This window comes from Meleagris gallopavo, chromosome 1 (genome assembly GCF_905368555.1).
Source record: "Meleagris gallopavo chromosome 1, MGAL_WU_HG_1.1, whole genome shotgun sequence".
Taxonomy (NCBI): Eukaryota; Metazoa; Chordata; class Aves; order Galliformes; family Phasianidae; genus Meleagris; species Meleagris gallopavo.
In genome coordinates, this window is record NC_139404.1 from 73,343,748 (window position 1) to 73,366,012 (window position 22,265).

Below are 22,265 nucleotides of genomic sequence, written 5' to 3' on the forward strand. Positions count from 1 at the left end.
CCCAAATCAGAACATGGTGCTGAAGGTGAGGCTGCACCACTGCAGTGTAGAATGGGACATTCCACTTCCCTTGACAAGCTATCAATGTCATGCTTGATGCACTCCAGGATAAGGCTGGCCTTCCTGGCTTCCTGGGCACATGTTGATGCATGTTCAGCTTACTGTTGACTAAGACCCCCAAATCCCTTCCAGTGGGGTTGCTCTCCAGCATCTCATCTGCCAGTCTTCAGCTGGTTAGTGATTGCCCTGCACTCTAATTTGTCTAGATCTCTCTGCAAGGCCTCTCCACCCTCTATGTAGTCAATAGCTCCTCCTAGTTTAGTATCATCAGCAGACTTGCTCAAAATATCTTCTAATCCTACATCCAAGTCATTTATGAGAACTAGCCCTAGAATGTAGTCACGGGGAATCCCACAGGTGACTGGCTGGCAACTTGATGTAATCTCATTTATTCTAACCCTTTGGGCCCAGTCCATCAGCCAATTGCTCATCCCTTGCACTATATTTTTGTATAGCTGTATGCTGGACATTTTGTCCAGAAAAAGGTGAAATACTGTGAAAAACACTATTGAAAGCTTTGCTGAAGTCCAAAAAGATGACATCAAATAGATATCAACTAGATAGGTGACCCTGTAATAAAAGGAGATTAAATTGGTTAAGCAGGACTTTCATCTTGTGAATCTATATTGGCCACGATCAATGACTACAATGGCCTTCAGGAGTATATCAATAACTTCCAGAATAATCTCCATAATTTTTGTCAGGCACCAAATTGAGACTGACAGACCTGTAACTACCAGAGTTTTCTTTCTTTCCCCTTTTAGTACTTAGAGTATAGAGAAAGTGAATTAGTGACACTATCTTTTAACAAGATATAGATTTCACAACTCTCTGCTGGATGTATTGAACTCTGTGTTAATTCTACTGATGGCCATTATTGGCAATAAAATCCCATATAGCACAATAGCTGGGCAGCCAGATCGTCTTTTGTTAGCTTTTTAAAATCTGTTCCCAAAATGCCAAGGTTTTATGATTTTTGGTTACTAGTATTCCACATCGTAACACCATGTAGTACACTGAGAGTTAAAGAATTAATGCTCCAGTTCTGGGTACCTGTCCCAGAAGAGAAGAACTACTACATTCCCCAGAAGACTGTTTGCAGTTCTGTTATCATTTCCGCTCGGGGAGAACAGATAAAGGCTTTGGTAGGTTACCTGAGGTCTGGCTTGTCTCTGTTGTGAGTGCTGTCTCATCACAGCATTAGAGTAAGGCCTTTGGCTTTCGGACACTCACTCTCATTATATTTGAGTTATTAGATTCAATTCTAATTATATTGTATATTATAGTGTATTATCTTACATTCCAATATCTTATTTAGTAAATTAGTTTGTTTCTCCTCAGATCATTGCCACTGTTATTTTTTGGGGCTTCTCTCTCTTCCCCTTTATTTTTTCCCTTATCCCTTTCCGGGGCATAGATCTGTGGGTCCCTCTGCCCCACTAGTCATGGGACTGGGCCAAACCAGCCCATAAACCATTGACACCAAACATAAATATACACAGTGGACTCACTGTCAGTTTCATTTCCTAATTTCTTAATTTCTTGCTTTATCAATGCCTTAGTGTCATTAGTTCTTTCCTGTGCTGTGTAAAATCTGGTTTGGCAAAATTTGAATCTGATAGTCTAAGGAAAATAAGAACATTTTTTAATAGAAATGATGCATTTTAGATGAAATATGAGGTAACTGATGATGTGTATGTTTGGGAGAAGGAAGGAGAAAGGTAAATTTCTGACTGATTCAGATTTTAGAAAAGGTACACACAGTAGCATGAAATTATGCATGAGTTTACTTATTTAATCTTAGCTTGAGGAAGATATTACGAAAATAATTCCAAAATGAGTATATCAGCTTGTGGATAAGACTGGAATAACTTATAGTGAAGGGAATTGATTCAACTACATAATGTTTGTACCAGGTGATTCTTGCTGGGTAGTTTTTCTTATGCCTGTTCTCCAGTAGAGAGCAGCATCTCATCAACTGTTCTTTTACACATACCTCCTAACTTACAGAAATTATAAAAACAATTCTTGAATAGTTTCAAATTTTAGTTCATTCATCACAGCTTGAGTTACACATGAGACTCGTAGACATTCGTTATGCTACTAAAGGTAATTTTGACACTCTAAGGAAAGATAGTGAAGGGTCTGGTATTTTCTGGCACTGTCATACAACCTGCCTGGGTAGCAGGATGAACAGATATACTTGCCATCTGGGCTGGTTCCATGACTAGTGGGGCAGAGGAACCCACGGACTCATGCCCCAGGAAAGGGAAAAAGGCAGAAAGAGGAAAAAGGTAGAGAAATGGGTTCAAAAACAAAATAGCGGCAACGATCTGAGGAGAAAACAAACTAATTTTCTAAATAAGATATTGGAATGCAAGATAAAACATAATACAATATAATACAATATGATCAGAATTGAAGATAATAAGTCAAATAAAATGAGAGAGTCTGAAAACTGAAGGTTTTACTGTAATGCTGAAGTAAGGCATGTAATCAGCCGAGCAGAAGAGAAAAGAGGGAGTATCTCCTAATATGTGAAAGTTTTATCTTTCTCTCTGAGCTGAAATGGTAACAGAACAGCGAACAGTCCTCTGGGGAATGTAGTAGTCCTTCTCTTCCGGGACAGGTACCCAGAACTGGAGCATTAACTCTAACTCTCAGTGCACTACATGATGTTATGATATGGAATACTGATAACCAAAAATCATAAAACCATGACGATACTATATCTTTTTCTTTGGTAGTTTTTCATTTTTTGTTGTTGTTTTTTTTTTTCCTTTCAATAATCATAATTCACAGCATCCTTGTGTTTGACTGAAATTTGTTTTCTGATACTCATATCACAGAGTTCTACTCAGCTTTGCATCTACTTAGATGCATTTACATTAACTTGGGTGATATTTGCAACATTCTCTAATTTCATCTATTCGTAAAAGCCAAGTCAGGAAGAGGAAACAAAACCATGAAACAGCTGAGACTAGAATTAATCAAAGCATGGCTTCTTATTCTCTTGAGGATATACAGAAAACTTTAATCCCTGAATAAAGAACTTCTCCTTTGCATTTTTGAAATCTGTTTTTAAAGAGTTGTCAAATGTCCTGACCTATCTAAATGTATTTTTGTTGTGTTTTCTTCTTTATGAAATGCAAAGGTACTTCCTAGGGGAGTTTATGTGTGTTGGCATGGACCTATTGTCTATCTTTTCCTTTTGCATTTTAGTCTAAAATCTTGCCGTTTACAGTTTTATCTCCTTTTGTGAATGTCCTTAGAGATGCATGTTATGTGGCTTCATGTTTTGAGTACAGGAGATTCATTCTGAGAAATGTTGAATAAGATTTCATTCTCTCAAATTAATTAAAAATTTAAATTAACTGTGTGGATAATAAACACCAAAAAAGTCAAACCACTTAAATTCCTTTTTCACACTCAGTGCTTATTTCTATATGTGTTTGTGTCATGACCAGTCTGCTTGTTCTCTAGTCATTACAGTCTCTAGAGCAGAAAAAATCTGCTAGTGCTTTTGATGAGATTTCACAGATTTGCATCCTAGGGGGATTCAGGGAGTATAAGTACTATAAGACTGTTTCCCTCAGTTTTATGCAGGTAGGAAGATAACAGACAAGGATGAGGTATGAACAGGGTGTCAGAGCATTCATACATACCATTTACCACATCTGAGCTGACTCAGTGAAAGTAGTATCAATGCAAGGGCAGGACAGCATCTCCATAGTTCACTGGGAAAAATAAAAACTCAGCACACATATAAGGTCCCATTTTGTGTTATAGGGCGTGTATTATCTCTGGTGCAGACAAGAAGATAAAGTTGAAAAGTTTGCAAAAATCAGGGAATTTGCCTTTTCCCACAGTTGCATTAGATGGATAAACAATCACCATGAATTATCACACGTAGGATAAATGGAGGTTCCTCAGAGGCCAAGGGATGTAGGTTTGTGGTGATCTATTGCTAGGAGTTTGGCAGCGGTGGTGCTGTGCTGAGGAAGATGCTGTGTAGGTAGGTTGAAGCTCAATTTGGAAAGCGGAGATAGCCCATGAGGATCCCAGCTAAGGTAGCTGCAGTTACATCTGCAGAGGTAGAAGCAGAGGTGCATGAAGTCTAGGGCACAGCAGGGGCTGAAAGACAAAACACACAAGCAATAGCAATGATATAAAATTCTGAAAGGGTGGTAGCATGAGGAGTAGCTGTGAAGAGGAGAACAAGTTAGTTGTCATGGCATGGAAATTAGAGACGAGGGAGGTTAAGAGCAATCTCATTCAATACAGCGTTAGAAGCTAAACTGAACATGCATGTTTCTGTGAGTACATGTGACAGAAAATTACAGGAAGGTGAGCAGGGGAATGGCAGTGTTACACTGAGATGTGCTGTGGATATATGCAGCCATGTTGTGTAGAGCTGCAGTGAGGCAGGATCTGTAAAGAAAAGAGAGCCTGCAGTGAATTTATGTACAGGTACTTTCTCTTAAGCAGGGTACAAGGTGAAATAACTGCAGAGGCCATATCCTCTTCAACCTCAACTGTGGCACCTCATAGAGTTTCAGCTCTGTTGAACTACTGCCATCCTTTTCATGCTGATGAAGCCTGGAAGTCTTCTGCATGCTGGAATATTTCTCTACACTCAACGTCTCTAATAAACTACATCAAGGATGTATCACAAGCTGCTCTTGCATCAGGATACTGATTGTTTCTTAAGAACTCCTTTCCTAACATTTTTCCAGTGAAATGCAGGAACCTTCTCTTGTTATCTCACAATGCATCCTCTTCATCCATTTTTCTTTTAATGGTCAAGTTATAAGTCTTTGTGTGTTGTTAAATCTTTCTCACGTTATTCTTTCTTCTAAAGATAGAAGATTTCTTATGTTAATCACATAGTGGTTATTTATGTGGAAATAAAGATTAACTACATTCTTTTCATTCTTTTTTTTTTTTTTCTTTTTTTTTTTTTTCCCCAGTTGGGTTCATTTCTGATTTTGTAAAAGAATAAAACTGCCTAAGACTTTTGTAACCATTTATTGCAACAGTCTGACTGTTACTTTTACAAATTCTGGCCTTAGTCTTCTGCCTTTGTACTGATAAGTGATATGGGTACAAAGTCTGTTCAGATGACCAGTATGCTTTTACAGCTGTTGGAGGCTGTCCTCTTCATTAATATCCTGTGATCCTAGCAGTGACAGTAAATAGCAGCAGAATTTTCTCCATCTTCAGAAATGATCACTGAAGTTTAACTCCTTCTCCTTAGCTGAGTACAGCATTGCTGTACTCAGAATATAGTCAGTCAGTCATGCTTTCTTTGATAATAAAATTAACCCTCTTCCCCTGCTGTACAGCAAATTAAGCAATCAAAGGCCCAATTTTTGCTGTTCTGAAAATCTTGTGCGGTAAGAACATTATACAAGTGTCTGTTTTAAAGTCAAGAATTCCCAGACATATGCATTTCAGAAATTCACCATTTTGGTTCTAAGTCAATAGGCTGGAATTTATTTGATTTAGGTTTACTTCTAAGCAAGATTCTCAGAAATACACCTGTGGATAAAGATACTTAAAAAAGGAAATATTAGAGATTATATACAGAAAGAAAGTTTAGGGTGGCCTTCAGCTGTCTAAACATAAACATTTAATGTTATCAAAGCTATACTTTGGTATTCAGTTTGTCTGGATCTACAGCATTGGAAGGGATAGGCTTCCATGAGTCCTGTGTCGTATCTATCTAGCTCTATTGAATGTCTTAGCTATCCTAAAATGTGTCACAGAATCACAGAATCATAGGGGTTGGAAGGGACCTCCAGAGATCATTGAGTCTAACCCCTCTGCCAAAGCAGATTCCCTACACCAGGTCGCACAAGTAGGTGTCCAGGTGGATCTTGAATATCTCCAGAGAAGGAGACTCCACAACCTCCCTGGGCAGCCTGTTCCAGAGCTCCGTCACCCTCACCGTAAAGAATTTGTCATTTGTGCAGAACTTCCTATGCTGCAGTTTCTGGATGTTTCCCCTTGTCCTGTTTCCACACACTGCTGAAAAGAGTCTGGCCTTGCCACTCTGCCCTCCACACCTTAGATATTTATAGACCTGGATCAGTCTTCCTTTCCCAAGGCTAAACAGACCCAGTTCACTTAGCCTTTCTTCGTAGGAGAGATGCTCCAGGCCCTTCACCATCTTTGTGGCCCTCCGCTGGACTCTTTCCAAGAACTCCCTGTCTTTTTTGTGCTGGGGAGCCCAGAACTGGACACACTACTCCAGGTGAGGCCTTACCAGGGCAGAGTAGAGGGGGAGGATCGCCTCTCTCGACCTGCTGGCCACGCTCTTTTTAATGCACCCCAGAATGTCATTGGCCTTTTTGCCACAAGGGCACACTGCTGGCTCATGGCCTACCTGTCGTCCACCAGGACACCCAGGTCCCTCTCTGCAGAGCTCCTCTCCAGCAGCTCATCCCCCAGCCTGTACCAGTGCATGCAATTATTCCTCCCTAGGTGTAAGACCCTCCACTTGCTTTTGTTTAACCTCATCCGGTTTCTTACTGCCCAGCTCTCCAGTCTGTCCAGGTCTCGCTGAATGGCAGCACAGTCTTCAGGCGTGTCAGCCAATCCTCCCAACTTCGTATCATCAGCAAACTTGCTGAGGGTGGCCACTATCCCCTCATCAAGGTCATTCATGAAGATGTTGAACAAGACCGGACCCAGCACAGACCCCTGGGGGACACCACTGGTTACAGGTCTCCAGCCAGACTGCACCACCAACGACAACCCTCTGCGCTCTGCCAGTCAGCCAGTTCTCAACCCACCTCACTGTCCACTCATCTATCCCACACTTCCTCAGCTTTGTTATAAGGATGTCGTGGGAGACAGTATCAAATGCCTTTCTAAAATCAAGGCAGATTACATCTACCGCTCTTCCCCCATCCACCCAGCATGTGACAGCATCATAGAAGGCCACCAAGTTGGTCGAGCACGACCTCCCCTTGGTGAACCCATGCTGACTACTCCTGATAACCTCCTTTTCTCCCAGTTGTCTGGAGATGTATCCAGCACAAGCTGTTCCATCACCTTTCCAGGGACGGAGGTGAGGCTGACAGGCCTATAATTACCCGGATCTTCCTTCTTGTCCTTTTTGAAGAGTGGAGTGACATTGGGTAGTCTCCAGTCTTCAGGGACCTCCCCTGTTGTCCAAGACCTCTCAAAAATGATGGAGAGTGGTTCGGCAATGACCTCTGCCAGCTCCCTCAGCACACGTGGATGCACCCCATCAGGTCCCATGGACTTGTGGACCTTAGTACTGCCTAGTCGCTCACGCACGTCCTCTTTCCTGACTAAAGGGAAGTCTCCCATTCCCCAGACCCTCTAACTAACCTCCAGGGTGTGGGATTCCTGCGGGAGAGCCTTTTCACTGAAGACGGAAGTAAAGAAGGCATTCAGTATCTCTGCCTTCTCAGCATCCCCCATTACGAGACCCCCCCCCCTCACTTAGTAAGGGGCCCACATTCTCTCTAGTTTTCCTTTTGCTGTTAACATACTTGAAGAAGCCTTTTTTATTATCCTTTATCACCTTTGCCAGATTCAATTCCAGGCAGGCTTTAGCCTTCCTCGTCACATCCCTGCAGACCCTGACAACATTTCTACATTGTTCCCAAGTGGTCGGACCTTTTTTCCACACTTCATGGACCTTCTTCCCTTTGAGTTTGTGTACAAGCTTCTTGCTCATCCACATAGGTCTCCTGCCACCCTTCCCTGATTTCTTGCTCACAGGGACGCACTGATCCTGAGCTTGGAAGAAGAGCTGTTTAAATGCCAACCAGCTCTCACAGGCCCCCTTACCTTCTAACACCCTAGCCCACAGGATAGCTCCAAGTAGGTCCCAGAAGAGATCAAAGTTGGCTCTCCTAAAGTCCAGGGTAGCAATCCTACTTTTTGCTTTGCTTCTCCACTCAAGATCTTGAACTCCACTATTTCGTGGTCACTACAATCCAAGTTGCTCCCGACCTTTACTTCCTTGACAAGGCCTTCCTTATTAGTGAGAACAAGGTCCAGCAACACCTCTCCCCTCGTCGGTTCCTCTACCACATGCATCAGAAATTTGTCTTCAACACATTGCAGGAACTGTATGGACCGCACGTGCCTGGCCATGTTGCTTATTCAGCAAATATCTGGATAATTGAAGTCCCCCATAAGCACCGGCGCCTGGGATCATGATGCTACTTCCAGTTGCCTATGGAAGGCCTTGTCAACCTCCTCCTCCTGATCAGGGGGCCTGTAGTACACACTCACAACAGTATCAGCCATACCAGCCCGCCCCTTGATTCTCACCCACAAACTCTCCACTGCTACACCACTCTCCCCCAGGTGGAGTTCAATACATTCTAGCTGCTCTCTCACATAAAGAGCAACTCCACCACCCCGCCTCACCAGCCAATCTTTCCTAAAAAGCACATAGCCCTCCATGACAACATTCCAGTCATGCGAGCTGTCCCACTACATCTCCATGATTGCAATGAGATCGTGGCCATGCGACCGCATGCAGATCTCCAACTCTTCCTGTTTATTTCCCACCTGCATCACTGAGGTGGGATCTGCTTCCATTCCTCCTCTCTTCTTCTTGGCTCTCCTGGTTTGACCCCAGCAAGGGAGAGGGTCCACTACAGTTTGGGGGTTGCAATCTCTGCTCTTTTCTCGCAGAGAGTCACACCACCAGTCTATCTCCCTCTCACACTCTCTAGTGGTTCTTAATCTCCATACCTCCTCCCTAAGCTCCACTACCAGGCTGAGCAGCTTGTCCACTTGCTTGCACCTCACGCAGGTGGCATCCTTCCCATCCCCCCAGCAGCAGCAGGTTCAGGCACTCCCTGCAGCCAGAGACCTGAACTGATACATTTCTGGGTAGGCCCTCTGTCTGGGTCACCACAGCCTTCTTGGAGCAAGCCTACCGTCTGGTAGAAACCATGTTTGGACGTGCGGTCTCCGGGTCAGTCAGTCGGAGAGCAATCTCCCAAGCAAAGACAAGAACATTGATGCATCCTGCCACAAGACCCACCTCCCACACCTTCTGCTGCAGTAATGGGAAGTGTGGGCTGTGATCACACTCTGTCTTCCTTCCCTTTTATCAGTGGGCAGGAACACCCATTTCTCACCTTTTCTCACCTTGTCTATACTAGTATCTGTCTTGGCTTCAGTGGTGACAAAATTGTTTTCTTTAGAGTGTCAGGTATCACCTATGTTTTGATTCTAGGAGAAAAATGATGTTCATAACACACTGATGATTACAATTGCTGCTAAGCAGTGTTGTGCAGAGCCAAGGCCATTCTCAGTGAAGGGCCCAAGGAGTTTGAATGGAACAGATTTAGAACAGCTGACTTAAACTGGCCAAAGGCATGTTCTATACCACATGACATCACATGGAAGAAGTTTTGAAGAGAGTGGGAGTTCATCTCACTGGGGAGCTAGCTAGACATTGGTCAATGGACAATGAGCAGTTGCTTGTGCATTGCTTGTTATACACACACGCACATATATATACGTAATATGTATGTCATAACTATTTTCCTTTTCCTGTTCTCAGTCTTACTAAATAGTTTTATCTCAATACATGAGTTCTACTTTTTTTTATTTATTTTTATTTTTATTTTTATTTTTATTCTCTCCTCCAGTCTTCTGGGAAGGGAGAGGAGTGAATGAATAACTGTGTGGCTCTTACCCACCCACCAAGTTAAACCACAGCAGTATGAAATACTTATGTGTTTACAATTGAATCACATGTTTTGAAATAAGAATATTGAGATATTGATATTGTTAAGAAATTTTTTTTTTGTGATTTTCAATCATTAGCATCTCTATGAATCTCCAGAGATTGAATTTTAAGCAGATACTGGAAATGAATTGTTTTCAAATTATCTAATAGCTAGAAGCTATTTGCAAAACTTGTCTAAAATGTTTGGGATTAAGCTGGTTTATTTGAGGATTATTTTCCTAATAAAAAAACCCTCTTATTTTAAACAAGTTATATTTGGTATAAGAAAATTATAATTTTACTGGAACCTTATAAGCTTGTCTTTGGAAAATCAAAATAGATTCTTAGCATATGATCTCAAAAACTCTGATCCATTTATCTCATTTTCTCCAAAGAAAAGCAAAAAATTCAAGTCTTAATATAAAGCAGCTGAGCACAAGTTTGGGAAAAAAATAAAAAAGCTGAAGAACAAAAAGGTGAACTATATGGATTCGTAGACAATAGAACTTGAAAGTGTACTGTTTTCTTTACCATTTCCTCTCTCTCCTTTTTCCTCTCCTCTCTTCCTGCACTGAAAAAACAGAAATGATGACAATTTCAAGCCAGGCAGCAAGCAAGACACTAAACTCCTAAAATAGAATATTTTAGAATTCCTATCCCATGAACAATGCCTGGATTTTTTTGTTTTGCTTTGTTTGTTGTAAATCAATATGAACTTGTTTTCCAGTCTTTCAACATTTTCCATAGGATGTTGATTCTTATTCTCTAGACCAAATCTATTATAATCTTTCAAGGAATCATTTCCAATGGCAAATACATATGAGAAGTAAGCTGATGACTACAAAATTAATGCTGTTTTTGTGAGTTACTCAGTTACATGCCTCATGGAATTTACTTTCCTGCCTTTAGAAAAAATGCTGAGGTTACCCATGCTGATTTCAATGTGCACTGTCAGTCCTGCATATCCTTGCATCTGGGATTTTTCTAAAAAATAAAATTTGCAAAAAAAAAAAAAAAAAAAAAAGATGAGATCTATGTCCCTACTACAGTTCAATTACATTAGGAAGAAAGCTGAGAGGCATAAAAGGTACTGAAATCTACTGAAAGAAGAAATCATCTACTTCTATTGAAAGGCAGAAATCTTCTTCCAGACCCTGATGGCAGAAGTACTGTTGACATGCATCATCTCCCATGTCCTGCAGAGGACCAGCTAACACACTCAGACAATAACGTATAATTTTGTAAATTACAGTCCAGTACAGTATCCTTGAAAAGTTCTAAATGCCCTTGCTAATCTGAGAGTCACACCACACAGAGAAGAACAAAGCCAGAATTGTTTTAGTCACTTCTGAGACTGCCAGAATACTCCTTTAGTGTCTCCAGGTGTAGTGCTCAGGATCAGGAAGGCTCTATGCCTGGAAGTTTGTGTGCCTTTATTTCATAATTACCACATATTTATAGCTGAACTGTAATAGTTGCTGGACTAACATAAGGAGTAGAGGGCCCTGTTAGTAACATTTTATTCTCCTACTTACTGTAACCATTTTGGATCACAGCCAGTGCACATAAAGAATATGCCCGTGTCTTTATAATTCTGCATTGCCATTTTAGCACTCTGGATTTTAGCCAGTGCTTTTAAAGTGTGTGGCACTAGTTTAATTTCAGCTGATTTGCAAGATAGTTATTTTTGATAAACGCATCCATAATGGATGTCCATATCTAAAATATGAATTTAATTTTCTACTGGAAACTATATTTGGCTAAATTTTGATGGTGTAACAGTTACAAGTACTGCTTTCAATTTTCATCTTATTTTGGAAATGCCAGATGAAAGATATTTTAAAGAAAAGGATGAAAATGGAAAGAAATGTTTCCAGTAAGTCTGATGTTTTATGTCCGTGTGGACATTCAGGCTATGATCAAAATGGCTTACTGTGATTTACCTCATAATACATCTACCTTCCATAATGCATTTCTTCATTACAGTTTTAGACATCTATCCAAAGAGACTTACCTTCATAATTTCAAGATGCCATTATTCATTAATTAAAAGTAGAAATGCTTATGGAGATACCCTCAAAAGGTAGCTAAGTGGTAATGTGATTTTGAATTTTATCTTCTGAAAACTCTTTCATTCATGGACAGTTTGGAAGAAAAAAATCAGAAACTACTGTACCAGCTTTACAGTCTTCATTTTTACAGAAATAGCTTTTCCACTTGTCAATTTTACATCTTAAAGAAGTATATATCTGATAATACAGTTGAACAACTGTAATAATATTTACATCAGGATTAAAATTGGTAAATGTGCAGCCAACAAACATAAGTTGTGTATTTCTTAGTATTTTCAAAGATGAACCTACAAACTCTGTTGGTAAATTTCTCCTAACTTGAGCTGAATCTGCACCAGAAAGGTTCTTCTGGAGGTGTGAGAAATTAATCTACATAAGGACTGGAAAAGAGAGAGAAGGGAAGTTGCAGAAGACTGTCTGCAACAGTGTGATGGCCATCCTTCTTACCAAGAAGGTACCATATCTGCTCAAACTCTTTACTCTACTTTGTATTGGAGCAGTTGGCAGCAGTTCAGACACTGGTAAGTGAGTATCCTGCAACAAAGGTTACAAACCCATCAGAATCTGTAAGACATGTACTTCCTTGTATAGTCAAATTCAGTCAACTAAACTCTGAAAAATGAATTTTTAGGGGAAAGTTTTCCTGATAACGCTGAAAATGTATCAACAAAACTCCTATAGGGACCCATAACTGTGAAGTTTGAAATGAAGATTTACCTTCACTGCAAAATCCAGATCCTTGTCAGAGACTGAGGAGTGCATTACAGTTTTCAAAGGTGGGCATGAGGGAGGCTACTGGGTTTTGGGAGAGCTTCCTGTTTTGTTTTCTCTTAAGATATTACAGCTGCTTTTTCTTTCTTTTTTGTACAACCTGTAATACCAAGAAGAACTCTTCTGCATGAAAATCAACTGCTGATATTCTTAAAATTTTATTGATGCTGTCCTGAAGTCATACAAAGTTGTAGCTGTGTTCAAGTGAGAATTTAACTAAATGTTGTGTAGCATACTGTGGGATGTGCTACAGATTTAGCTACACAGTCACATGTTAATTATAAACACCTTATAGAAAAAAACAAGGGAAACAGAGTGAAATATTGTGCTAATTGTATGTTATTTTAATATACAAATATTTAACGTAGTGGGAGACTGAATTCTTAAAATATTAATTCATTTATATTTCATATTTATTCATATTTCAATATTCAATATTATTCATATTTCCATCAAATTTAGGAATTTTCTTCCAGCTCCTATCCTCAGAAATCACCCTTACCAGTCTACTCACAGTTAGTTCATTTTTTTAGGATTCTAAAATGGGTAAGATTTCAATGAACCTTTCCAGACTTGCATTTATTTATTTATTTATTTATTTATTTATTTATGATGATGTTTTTCAGCCGTAACAAAAAAAGCAAAGCAGAAAAGGAAACAAAAGTAACAGATGTAAATAGTCTATTGCACTGTGAAGTAACCAAAGAATGGAGTGTAGATACGAAATTTTAAAGAGCTGTCACGGTTATCCCTAGATGTCAAGAAATGATTCCTAAATGTGTTTCAAAGGGCTGTCATTTTTAACCATTTCACAAAAATCTTGTAGACACAGCAGAGCTGTGAATTACATTGTTTAGTTTTTGGCAGATGAGGATTTTACTATTCCTATCATCAGTCTTTGTTCAGTATGATCTATGCTTCCACTGAGTGTATCTGTTACTCTAGAATCAGTGTAGCAATCCAACCCAAAACAACCTAGTCCTGAAACCCCAAGATAGAAGGCATGTTCAGGTTGAAAGTGTTTTTCTATTGTTGTGAACACATAGGGCAAGAAAACATTGTAAGGAAATAAAGGAAGACATCTAAGAGTACTTCTGTAGAGTCATTGCATGTTTATGATCTTCACTTGATGACAAACAGCAACTTTTTAGTTGGAGTAAGATTCTGGCTCTACAATACCATCTCAGTGCTCACAGTGCTCAAAGCAGGACATAGTGCATGAGGAAAGTGATATCACCTTAACACATTTCTTCCTTTCTTTGAGAAGCCTCAAAATCTCCTTGAACATGTACTATTCTCTGCATAGTCTCCTTTGTCTGTCACTAGCCAATAGAATTTTTTCTATCAAGACATTGACAGTGTGGCAGAAGTTAGCTCCATCAAGCTATATGATATGATAGACTGAAATCCAAACGTCATCTGTACAGATTACTGCTCAGAGGAACTGTGTACCTTGTTCCATGGATTTTACCAATCTGGGTTCACAAAATTCATATGAATAAATGCCAGAGGTGTTGCATCTCTGACTATAAACATCATAACTAACTAAAGAGGATAAAAAAAAACTTTGAAATAAAATCTTAATAACAATTAGGACTAGTCTGATGATAGGCTATGACGCAAACCATGTTAATTTTATGCTATGAAGTTGAAGAATTTGTTTTTTAACTTTTTAAGGCTAATAATTGTTATTTATGTTTAAAGAGACAATTATGAGGGCTGCTCAAATGCAATGCCTACAATTTTATTATATCGGCCTACCACATTGGAGGGAGATGGTGGTAGTATGGAAGTAGAGGTTGAACCTTCCTGACAATATTCCATTAAATTTTACTGCTGTGAAACAGATGGCAGCAGAGGGAAAGTATGACAGAATGTTGTCTGATGTGGAAGTGCTTATGAAGCAAAGGGATGCAATTGAATTCCTCCATACAGAAAAAATGGCACCAATTGATTTTCATCAATTTTTGCTGAATGTTTTTGAAGACCAAGCAGTGAATGTTAGCACAGTGAGGTGGTGGGTGGTGCATTTCAGCTGTGTTGCCAGTGATGTGAAAGACAAGCCATGTTCAGGACAGCCACACACAGCTGTTACACCACACAATGAAAAGTGTATCAATCAGCTCATCCACACAAATTAGTGAATTACAACCAGGAGACTGTGTATGGAGCTGAATATCAGCTTCAATACACTGGAAATGACAGTGGCAACACTGGAATATTGCAGACTTTGCACCGGTCCAATATATGCTCAGATGGGAAAAGAAAGAACACTGCATACAAGTTTGTCATGATTGACTGAACCAATTGGAGGATGAAGGTGGGCAGTTTCCTGGATTGCATCATTACTGGTGACAAGAAGTGGTGTAATCATTACAAACTAGAATCAAAACAGCAGATCATGAAGTGTTTCCATGAATTCTCCATCAAAAAAAAAAAAAAAGTTCAGGACATAGCCCTCAGTAGGTAAAGTTATGTGCACTGGGATAGGAAAGAGGAAATTCCCCTGTCTGGAGCCCCCAGATCAGGAAAGATGTGGAATTTTTGAACAAGGCCAAAAGGAGAGCCACAAAGATGGTTAGAGGGCTGAAGCATCTCTCCAATGAAATCAAGCTGAGGGAGCTTGGCTTCTTTGGTCTGGAGAAAAAAAGGCTCCTGGGAGACCTCATTGTGGCCTTGCAGTATTTAAAGGGAGGTTATAAACGAGAGAAAGATCGGCTTTTTGCATGGGTAGATAGTGATAGGACAAGGGGAAATTATTTTAAATTAAAGGAGTGGATCTTTAGGTCAGATGTCAGAAAGATTTTCACTAAGAAGGTGATGAGGTGTTGGAACAGGCTGCCCAGAGAAGATCCCAGGCGGGATGACCCGTTCATGGAGGTGTTTGAGGCTAGATGGGATCCTGGGCTTGATCTAGCAGTAGGCAACCGTACCTGTGGCAGGGAGGTTGAAACTGGATGATCTTTGAGATCCCTTCCAACCCAAGCCATTCTACAATTCCATGATTCTATGATTCTATGATTTCCTGAAATCCAGACCAACAATCAACTCTGCCTAGTACATCTCAGTGCTGGATTGAACTTTCACAGTCAGATCAGAGAAGAAGACAACCTTTCTCTCACGAGGAAACGATAATACCAGGTTCCATACCTGTCTGAAGACCATGGAGCACACTGACAATCTTCTCTGGGCTGTCCTACCTCACCCACTGTATAGTCCAGATTTGGTGTCATATGTTTGGGCCAATGGATAGACTGTGCGGGCAACATTTTCCTAGTAACAATGTCATCATAGCAGCAATGAAACAGTGGGTCACCTCTGCTGGTGCTGATTTTGGTGAGTGTAGCATGCAAGGCAAGGTTCATTGCTAGCAAAAATGCATAGAGCTAATGGTGGTGACTGTGTTGAAAATCAGTCTTTGCAGCTGTTATTGCACTCTATTATAGCTGTTGCAGTTTTCATCAAGACATTAATCTCAGAGCAACTTATATAATATCGTGATCTAGAAGAAAAATTGTTCTGATTAGCTAGAGATGGTGGTCATGGCAGCTGACTGTAAATTCATCAGAAAGTTTCAAAGAGAGGACAAAAAAAAACACATTCATGCTTCATTTTACCAAAATATATTCTATTTTATATATATAGTATAATATATATATATTATATATATATTATATAATATATATTCTGGATATTTAGCAGAAAAAATTATGGTCTAGAAAAGATGTAGATACTTCAATGCAGAAAATGTATATGCACATCCACACATTCATATTGTATGGTAACTGATGAGTCATGCCCTCTGACTGAGGCCTCTGCACTGACTGAGCACCTGGGGAGAAGACCAAGTCAGCCCTGGGAGCACAGGTGAAGGCAATTCACTTGTGCAACCAGAAGGGGTGGAGTCTGGCTCCATCTCTCTTAGACCTCATTTAAGGATTGACTGCCAATCTGGAAGGATCTCTGACTGGAGATCCCTTGCTTGTGGAGTCTTTTCTGTGAGCCTAGATCTTCAGAAGGTGAGCACCTTTCATTTCCCTTTGCAACACCATTCCCTCTATGTTAGTCCCTTTGCTGTTAAGCTGTTGCCTTTCTGCCATGCTGACCTTTTTTGTAAAACGTAATAAAATTTCATGCTTGTAATTGTTTCTTTTAGTTGCATCATAGACTTTTTTAACTTTGATGAAGTTACCTTCCTGGATTTCTATAAAAGCCAAAGAAAAAAAAGTGCAAAAGAAAAAAGCTGATTAGTACACATTCCAATTCTAATAATTTAACTTTTGTGTGTGCCCAAGACTGGAAGGAAGTGACTTGTCTTATCTTCTGTTCTTTAGTAAAGTTACTCTCTTGAGCTCTGTCAAATCAATTTTTTCTATCAGTCATCAGTGTGTTGTGAATAAGCATTGCTGCACTTTAGGGGAGTTTTACACTAAAGGGCAGATGGAGATAACAATTTAACAGTACATCCTTTTTTTTTTTCCCTCAATTATGTCCTGGTGCCCAGAGGTATGTCCCTGTGACTGATTCAGCTCCTGCAACAAGCCCTGTGGCTGCTCCAAACATTGCAACAAGCACTGTGGTCACTCCAGCCCCTTCAAAGAGACCTGTATATGCTCCAACTCCTGCAACAAGCCTTATGATTGCTTCAACTCTTCCTCTAAGGCTTCTGATGGGGTTTGCAGGTGCCATGACTCTCACAACTAGTCCTGTGGTCACTCCCACTCTTGAAACAAGCCCTAGAGTTCAATTAGAGAACCAACTAATGACACTATCAGTTGCCTCTATAAGCAAGATGGGGGAAAAAAGTCTATAAAAGTCAATGTTTAGAAAAGAGAGCATTTAAGTTTGGAGAAGAAGATAGAGTGGGAAGTGGAAAAAATAGAAACCACCTACTTCCTTACATTAGGTAAGCTGTGAGATTTGTGAAATGATTGCAGCTGCTGTCCAGGTGAGTATATTGCCAACTGGCTGTGTTGGTGCTGGGGTGGTGGAGCCAGCAACCTGGACTTAGTGAGAAGTGAAGCCAACCAGTAAGTCTCTCTGGGGAAAGTGGCATTGACAAAGCAATTGGTAAAAGGAAAACACAGCCTTTAACTCAGTGGTAGTGTACGAGATTATTTGTTTGCACCTTAGTCTCAAAGCTTGCTGACAACAAGCCCAGGCAAATCCTGGTCAAGGGTTGAGAAATCCTTTGTCTAAAGGACACAGATAAACAAATCTTCATTAAAGTTAGTAAAGTCTTTTGTCTGAAGACTTTCAGGCCAGGGTGTACAATCAATAGGTGTAGAAAGGTTAGGCTTAGTAAGATGATTGCAATGGGAAAGATAATCAAAATAAATGGAAATGCTCACTGGTGTCGTAGGCTCACAGTAAACTCCACAAGGAACGATCTTCAGAAAGAGATCCTTCCTCAGTGGTGGTCAGCTCTTAAATGGGATCTAGGAAAGGTGGAGCCAGTCTCCACCCCTTCCAGTAGCACAAGTGAACTGCCTTCACCTGTGCTCCTGTGGCTGACTCATTGCTTGCCTTAGTTGGTCAATCAGAGGTTCAGGCTGTGATCAGCAGTTCCCATACACCTGTCTATCTCTCTGGGTGGCATCCTGTCCCTCAGGAGTGTCAGCTACACCACCCCACCATTCCATGTTCACTACAGCTCAGGCAGCCTCCAATCCTGATGTCACCAATCAGTTCACTAGCATTGGTGAGCAGCAAATCCAGCACTGAATCCCCTCTAGTGGGACTGTCTACTACTTGTCTCAGAAAGTTACCCTCAATACATTCCAGAAGCCTCCTGGTATGCCTTCAGTTCACTGCGCTATTTTTTCAGCAGATGTCAGGTTGTTTGAAGTCTCCCAGTAGGACAAAAGCCTGTGACAGCTGGAGGAAGAAGTCTTAATCAGCAGGCTTCTCTTGATCAGGTGGCCTGAAGTAGATGTGAACCACAAGGCTCCCTTTGTTGCCTTGGTCTCTAACTCTCACTGATAGTAGTTTCTCTTGCCAGTGTCCATTCTTCAAGGACAGCTCTTTACACTCTATTCCTTTCTTGATATAGAAGACAATGCCTCCCCCACTCCTTCCTCATCTGTCTTTCTGAACAGCTTCTAGGCAACAATAGCCATGGTCTAGTCATAGGAATTATTCTACCAGGCTTCAGTGACAGCAACTGCATTGTGGATTTTCAGTAGCATGGTGGCTTCTAACTCCTCCTGTATGTTTCCCAAGCTGTGTATGCTGGTGTAGAGGCACTTCAGCTGGACTGCTGATCTTGTTGCCTTCTTGAAGGATAACTCCTTAATTACTATGAAGAATTTACCTTAGTCTCCCTGTTGCCTTTGTCACCATGAGATTTCAAGCATGCAGAAGTTTTAGGACTCCTGCTAGGATCTTGTCCCTCTAATTTAGCTATACCACCCCACGCCTTATTATGGACAGGATCTCTACTGTCCCCTTCAAATCTAGTTACACAGTGTTACGCAGTCTGTGATTTGAGTATTTTTGTTCATCAGTTTGATTACAGCTGGCAGCAAATTGTATCAAACTCTTGCTGCTTAGTTTGGTGTCTGTATTTTGAATCCTCACTTTCCAGAGAGTAAATATTCTGATTATATTAGGAATTAAGAATAAAGCTTTAATAAAAATAATTGGAAATAAATGAAACTAAATGCTTTCCAGATCAACTTGTATATGTACTCAGACTTGGCTTGTTACATGAAACTAATAAATTGATCACATTTGAAAGTCATGACTTCAGTAGTTTTTTTAATAATGTGAAATAAAAATTTGAAAGCTGATAACAACAGCAAATTAATGTCATTCACTACTCAATAATGGACTGAAAAAAATCTTCATAAATGTTGCAAAGGAAATTACGAAATTTAATGTTTGACAAGTTGCAATTGAAAAGTTTGAGGAAATATTCATTTTTATTTTAATATTATCAGTTATTCTCTATAGGAGAATGTAAAACTAGGAAGTGCACATCGAACTAAATGACAAAAAATTGGCCCGTATCTGTTGAATCACATTTTTTGATACTTCATCAGTTCATTTAAGAAGTGAATAAGGCAAATGAAGTCTGCATTTCTTTGCAATTCATCTAATATCGGAAAACAGAATTTTAAAATTAGTTAATAACATCGATCTTAGGAATTAAATTAAACCTTTATGAAGAAATTTTTAGAGATATTTTTAAGAATAATTATTTTTAAAACTTTGCATGTCCATTTAATACTTCTGTTTCTAGCTTCTAGCTTAAGACAACCTCCTGAACTTCTTAATGTTGGTAGTCCATCCTCCTGTTCATTTTAAGATCTTCTCCAGTGCTATTTGGAATGATTTTATCTTCTCAGTGATATAACGAATAGTGCTGCTTGCTGCATTTGAGATGAAGTCTATTAGTAGAAATATACCACTTTTTGTTTTATATTCAATATCCCTGTAAAGATAGCCTTGTGAGTTGGATTTGCTTTATTCTTGTAGCTGGTAAATAAATTAATTTCTGCTTGATTATTCCCAGGTTCACTTCTTGATGAGTAAGATAGTCTTCTCTATTTCAGACATACCACATACGAAGTGTTTTCTCCCGAATCTTTTATTGCATTTTTTAATTATCTGTATTTTAATAGATATCTTTAATTCTTAGACTTTTTTTTCCCTTGATTTCAGTTACACAGGAATAATATGGAATAAAAATACTTGGAGATAAGAAAATTTTTCGAGTTTTGCCTGTAAAGTAACATCACTGCCCAGGATACTATTTAAACAAAGGGCTATGACAACATGTCTGCTAACTGATAGCTACTCAAGGAATATTCCCTTTCTGTTCTAATTCTAGCTTCTCTCATTCACCCTTTCTGTATTTATATTTCTTCCATTTCTCATGCAGAGGTCTTCAACTGCCTCTCAGTTTGACCTCAGACTCACAGAATCACAAGGTTGGAAATGACCTATAAGATCATCTAGTCCAACCGTCTTCTCGTTACCATTGCTACCACAAACTAAACCATACCTCATAGCTCCTCATCCAGGCGTCTCTTGAACACTGCCAGGGATGGCAACTCCACCATCTCCTTTGGCAGACCATTCCAATGCCTGACCACTCTCTGAGAGAAAAAAATCTTCTTTGTGTCTAACCTAAACCTTCTCTGGTACAGCTTGCAGCCATTTCCTTGGGTCCTGCTCATTGCCTGGGAGAAGAGGCCAAACCTCTTTTCACCATAACTTCCATTCAGGAAGTTGTAGAGTGCAATGAGGTCTCCCCTGAGCCTCCTCCAGACTAAACAATCCCAGCTCCCTCAGCTGCTCCTCATAAGACTTGTGCTCTAGACCCCTCACCAGTTTCTTTGCCCTTCTCTGGATGTGTTCGAGGGCCTCAATGTCTTTCTTGTAGTGAGGGGCCCAAAACTGAACACAATACTCGAGGTTTGACCTCACCAGAGCTAAGTACAGGGGGATGATTACATCCCTGCTCCTGCTGGCCACACTATTTCTAATGCAGGCCAGGATGCTGTTGGCCCTCTTGGCCACCTGGGCACACTGTCAGTTCATGTTCAGCTGAGCATCAACCAACACCCCCAGGTCCCTTTCCTCTTCACAATCATCCAATCACTCGTCCCCAAGCCCATGATGCTGCATGGGGTTGTTGTGGCCAAAGTGCAGGACCCAACACTTGGCTCTGTTGAACCTCAGCCCAGTAATCCAGCTTATCTAAATTCCTTCGAAGGGCCTCCCTACCCTTAGGCAGATCAACACTACCTCCCAACTTGGTGTCATCTGCAAACTTACTGAGGGTACACTCAATCCCCTCATCTAGATCATCAATAAAGACATTAAATAAGATAGACCCCAGTACTGACCCCTGGGGGATACTACTTGAAATGGGTCGCCAGCTGGACTTAGCTCCGTTAACCACTACCCACTGGGTATGGCCCTCTAGTCAGTTTCTTACCCAAAGAAGAGTATACCTGTCCAGGACGTGGGCAGCCAGTTTCCACAGGAGAATACTGTGAGAAACTGTGTCAAAGGCTTTGCTGAAGTCTAGGTAGACTACATCAACAGCCTTTCCCTCATCTACCAGTCTGGTCACCCAGTCGTAGAAGGAGATGAGGTTTGACAAGCACGACCTGCCTTTCATGAACCCGTGCTGGCTGGGTCTGATCCCCTGGACACCACGCACGTGCCATGTGATCTCACCCAAGATAATTTGCTCCATGACTTTTCCCCTGTACCAAGGCCAGGCTGACAGGCCTCTAGTTCCCCGGATCCTCCTTACGGCCCTTCTTGAAAATGGGAGTCACATCAGCAAGCCTCCAGTCATCTGGGACCTCTTCAGTTAACCAGGAGCTATGATAGATGGCCAAGAGTAGCTCAGCAATCACCCCCTCCAGCTGTCTCAGCACCCAAGAGTGTAGACCATCTGGTCCCATGGACTTGTGACAGTCCAGATGGAAGAGGAACTCTCTAACTGTCTCCACCTGAATCGCTGGGGGTATATTCTGAGTAGCATCCCAGCCCGGAGGATAACTGGTCTGGATATTAAAGGCAGATGTAAAGAAGGCGTTGAGGACCTCAGCCTTCTCCTTATCCTTAGTGGCCATATTCCCTGCTGCATAAAGTATAGGATGAAAATT

General features: G+C 40.6%; 1 pseudogene; it reads right to left on the reverse strand.

Annotated features, from left to right (window-relative positions):
* Nucleotides 1-22,265, reverse strand: part of LOC146545420 (uncharacterized) — a 45,519-nt pseudogene that overhangs the window by 22,810 nt on the left and 444 nt on the right.